This window comes from Arachis ipaensis, chromosome B3 (genome assembly GCF_059453495.1).
Source record: "Arachis ipaensis isolate K30076 ecotype BB chromosome B3, ASM5945349v1, whole genome shotgun sequence".
NCBI classification, from domain to species: Eukaryota; Viridiplantae; Streptophyta; class Magnoliopsida; order Fabales; family Fabaceae; genus Arachis; species Arachis ipaensis.
Genome location: NC_142438.1, coordinates 54,422,741 through 54,427,849, shown reverse-complemented (window position 1 = coordinate 54,427,849; position 5,109 = coordinate 54,422,741). Strand labels below are relative to the sequence as shown.

The 5,109-nt window shown below is 42.1% G+C and overlaps 1 pseudogene; it reads left to right on the top strand.

Annotated features, from left to right (window-relative positions):
* The first annotated feature begins 254 nt into the window (after window positions 1–254).
* LOC148570679 (uncharacterized) lies at window positions 255–1,454 on the top strand (annotated as a pseudogene).
* The last annotated feature ends 3,655 nt before the right edge of the window (window positions 1,455–5,109 follow it).

Genomic DNA, 5,109 nt, shown 5'->3' with positions numbered 1-5,109 from the left:
CCTCATAGAGCACCTCATCCCTCACCACTCTCCTACAAGACCCCAACATCCCCTCTTAGTTTCTTCTTATTCTGTATTTATTCAGTAAAAAAAAAAAGAGAAAAAGAATATTTTAAATTTAATTTTTATTTCCTTCTTTCAGATTTCTTACTCCTCTCTGTCTTCCTCTTTGTAATTTTCTAATTTGCTCGAGGACGAGCAAAAATTTTAAATTTGGTGTTGTCGCTTTGTTTGTTATTTTTCTGTTCATTGTAATGACACCAAAAACCATTGAGTCCTCAAAGAAGAGGAAAGGCAAAGAGCCAGCCATCAGTTCTTATAATGCATGGAGATTCCGTTCCAAGCTCCATGAGACACTTTTATGAGCATACTTATAAGAAGGCTGTACCTCCGGAAGTGGGATTTGCGCTCCAACCGAATGCATATCTGGAAATTCAATTTCAGATTCAGAAGAGAGGGTAGCGATTTCTGTACAACCCGCACACTGAGGTTGGACAACTGATGGTCCAAGAATTTTATGGCAATCTCTGGGTCACTTACAAAGATGTAGATGGGGTCAATGAAAAGAACTATCAAAAGCTTTGTGAGAGGAAATGTCATTAATTTCAGTTCGAGAAGCATCCGACAGGCCCTCCATCTGCCACCTTCAGATCATGTATTTGCTTGCTACAGTGAGAGGATGCATAGAGATCAGCAACTGGACCAAGTACTTGAAGAAATATGCATTCTAGGTTCTCAGTGGAGAATAGGTGTAGAGGGAAAGCCGAACCAACTGAAGATCACTGATCTTCTTCCTATGGCTAGGAGATGGTTAGACTTCATCCGAAGGTCTATCATGCCTACTAGCAACCGGTCCAAATGCACTGTGGACCAGGCTGTCATGATTCACTGTATCATGAAAAAGAGAAGTGGTGGAGGTAGAGGACATTATTCCAAAACAGATATATAACATTGCCTCCAATCCTCTTAAGAAGGCTAGGCTTGGTTTTTTATATCTGATTTACCGCCTGTGTGAAGCAACAAAGGTAATGGTGGATTATGACTTCCCTATTCCTATTGAGAGGCCAATTACTAAGAAGACCACGGAGCATCTTAGGGAACATCACAGGGTCTCCAGAGAAGACCAAGTTGAGGAGGAAGCTCAACAGGACCATCCTTCATTACCTCAGGGACATTACTTTTCACCTCAGGAGTACTGGGAGCAACTTATTTCCTCTATTGAGCAGATGAGAATCACACAGGATAGCCACTAGCAGCAGTTCAATGAATCCATAGAGCAGATGAGGGTGATACAAGACAACCGCGGGGAGTATCTCACCACCACCCTTGATCAGATGAGAGCTGCCTAGGATTCTCAGCGCCAGGAGATTTCCCAGCTGAGACAGGACTTTGGCCATCTGAGAAGCCTGTATGGACCACAGGTAGAGGAGAGAGATCCCCACCATGGAAACTGAGGTGGCTTAGTTCCTTTTTTACTTCCTATTTTATTCTACTATCGTTATGTTATGTTCCTGTTTTCTGCTATTTTGTCTTAGTGTCTGCATGATCTTTAGTTATTTCAATTCCTAGGTTCTAGTTTAATTTTGTTATTTTTAAGTCTGTTATTTGCTTTCAATTGTAAAAAGTTGTCTCATGTACCACTTACTGGGCTTGCGATACCAAGGCATCTTAGGCTAGTTTCATTAGCCTTTCTCTTTTGTTTTTATTAGGTTTTAGTCACTTTCTTGAGCAATAAGCAAGTAATTGGATGAAAGTTTCATACATATCTTGATTCATTCAAACATGGTTAAATTGATGCATTTTCATAAGATTTATGCTATATTTACTTGTGTGTTAAGAATGATGCAAACTCTTGTGAATCTAGCAAAGCTTTGATGTATATGTATTGATTGATGATAGGTGAAGAGAAGCAAGGAAGAAGTATGGAAAGAAGCTGAAGAATGCCCATGGAAGGAAGAAAAAGGAAGTAACGTTGGTGCAAGGGGCTGCAAAATTCTGCTATTGCTGGTGCCAACGTTGGAGGAAACGTTAGCTCACCAACGTTACCTCCAACGTCTTCAACGAGACTTAAATATGGAATTGTGAAAACTGCCTTGTGTGCGTACGCACAAGAAGAAAAATTCAACGTGTGCGCACACACAAGGCAACGTGCGTACGCACAAGGAGCAACATTGGAGGCAACATTGGCAATCTAACGTTGGGTCCAACGTCTGTGATGAAGTCTTAAAATTGGAGCTGGGAAGTTTGCCTTGTGTGCGTTCGCACAGCACTGTGTGCGTACGCACAAGAAAAAAGAAGAGAGTGTGCGCATGCACAAGGCAGCGTGCGTACGCACAAGAAGGCAATGTTAGAAGAAACGTTGGCAATCCAACGTTTGGTCCAACATCTACGATGGGTTTCCAAATTTGAGCTGCCAAAAAAGCCTTGTGTGTGTACGCGGACCTAGTGTGCGTACACACAAGTAGAAAAATTGTGAGTGTGCGCACGCACAAGGCAGCGTGTGTACGCATAAGTAGGCAGCATTGTATGTAACGTTGGGGAACCAACGTTGAGACAAACGTTAGCAACATTTCTAATTCTCTTTCAAGTAATGTTTTGCTCAACGTTTTCCTACTAACGTCAGCACCAATGTTACTACCAGCAGCACATAATTGGGCACCATGCAAAGTGTGAATGTTAATTGGCCAACGTCCATCCTCAACACCATTGAGAGCCACTTTAATTTGCTTCAACAAAAGGCCAAGGCCCACATCCTAGACTTGAAGGCCAAATAAAGAAAGTGTATAAATAGCTTAGAGTTTAAGTTAGAAAGTACCTACACTGGGAGAAATATAACCCTCTGCACAATTCACTTTCTTTGCAACTTTTAGTTTACTTTTGCCATGTACTTTTCAATTTCAATTTTCATTCCCAGAACTATGAACAACTAAACCCCTTTCATTGGGTTAGGGAGCTCTGTTGTAATTCAATGGATCAATAATAGTTTTCATTCTTCTTCTTCTGTCTTTTCTCTTGATTTTGCTAGAAAGCTTTCAGTCTTCATTCAATTGAATAATTGTCTCGACAGAGAAATTGTTCATAATTGGATTTCCTCTGAACCTTGAGAGAGGAATGAGAAAATCATGCTAGAAATGCTTTGTCACATTGGATTAGGTTGGTGGTTGGATGGTGTTCCGAGGGTTACCTAAAATTGTAGGTCAATCTCGGACGAGATCTTCTGTACTGGTCGGAGATGATGTGTCCGGCTGGTGGGTAGCGGCCGAAGCTGTCGTGTCCGACTTGTTGGACTGGCTGCACTGCTGATCCTTTGTCACCGGAGGGTGGTGGTACCTGCAAGAGACTCCGATGCTTAAGTTAACATGGGTATTAAACAGGTTTTTAGTAGAATTAGAGTATGAGTTATACCTGGGTGCTCCAGTGTATTTATAGTAGTGTGGGCTGACCTTTCTGATAAGATAAGTTAGTTATCTTATCTTATCTTATCTTATCTTTGGGTGGGGTCAGCTTATCTTTAAGGGAACCGCCTTTACTTCTTTAGGCTTGGACTGCCTTTGGGTTTGGGTCGTGTTCCTCTATTTGGGCCCTTTATTGGGCTTTTCCGTCGATTTGGCCGACCTCTTTGAGAAGAGGTCGGGTAGCCTGACCTGAAGAGGTCGGTCGCTTTGTCGCCAATCATCCCAGGTCGGATAGCTCGACCCAGGGTGTGAACAGTGCCCCTGCTTGAGCTCGGTCTTTTTTTCTGAGGTCGAGTCCTTGACTTCGGTCGTTCTCTAGTGAAGCCGAACTCAAGCATTTTGTCAATTCCTTTCTTTGTAGAGCCTTTTTGAATGTGGAATGTTTTCCTTTAAAAGCGCGCGCTTTTATATCGGTACTTTGGGAACGTGCGAGGGTTTAATACCCTCATTAATTGACTTCAAATGCCCCGTTTCCCATGGTTTTTATTTTGAACTTTGCCATCAGAAATGGTTTCTCTTATTCGTTCCTCTTCGTAACTTCTCCCTTTACTCCCTCATTTTCCGTTTTTCCCTAGAGTTTCGCACTTTCTTCCTGCGACGCCTGCTCTACTACCACTTTCTGTGGAAAAGGAATGATTCTGGATTTCACCCTCCGTCTTCTTCCGGCGAGTTTTTTCCGTTCGAGGGGGTGGCTCTGTCGCTTCTTGCTTCTTCAGCTTTCTTTCGAGGTTTTCTTCTATTTTCCAGGTTCGATTTTTCCTCCTCTGTCATTTTTATGTCTGAATTTGATTTTATTTGGAGAAAGTTTGGATCTTTCTGCTTTTACTGTGCCTGATTGTTGCGTGTTCTGGAGTTTCTTCGTCTTTTGTATGAATTTTTTTGTCTTTTCTGTTGCTTGATGCTTTTAGGGCTTTTGCATGTTATCACTGTTTTTGTTTGTGCTTTCGATGATGGTTTTTATTTGATTCTGGAGGAAAGACTGTGTCTTTGACGATTCTCTGCTTGGCATGTTTGGTGTTGTCGAAGCTTTTTGTAAAAAGATAGTGGCTTTGATGACTTTTTGTATATATATTTTTTTGTTTGGGGGACGCTGAGACGTAAGCTGTATATTTTTCCTGAAAATCTTGCTTTGTCACTGCTTCCAAAGGATGCCCCAGGACTTTGGTTTGAGTCTTGGAGTTTTTCTTTTCTGTTTGTTCGTCTGTATCATATTAGTAGAGTTGCTTTGCCCCTCCTCCGAGATGTTTTTTAGTAATCCAATCTTCTTTTCTTTTTGTAGGATTAGTTGGCCTCATGTCTTCTCGCAATAACGTTGTAGAGATGTCTTCCAAAGTTCCTGAGGGGATGTCCGATTGGCTGGACTCCCTTGTCCTAATGTGTGTCTCTGTCGTGGATGCTGAATTTTGTGTAGAGCTGAGGAAAAGTCATAGGATCTGTGGTAACAGTTCTCGGGAGAGGGATTATGAGCTTGTAGCTCCTGACTCTGATGAGAGGGCTTGTTTTCCTACTTTTGTCGAGGGGGAGCGTCCCTTCTTCTATGCCTATGAATATTTCTTCAGCCAGTTGGACGTTACTTTTCCTTTTACTGCTTTCGAGGCCGACTTATTGTGGTCATGTAACATTGCTCCATCCCAGCTTCATCCGAATTCCTGGG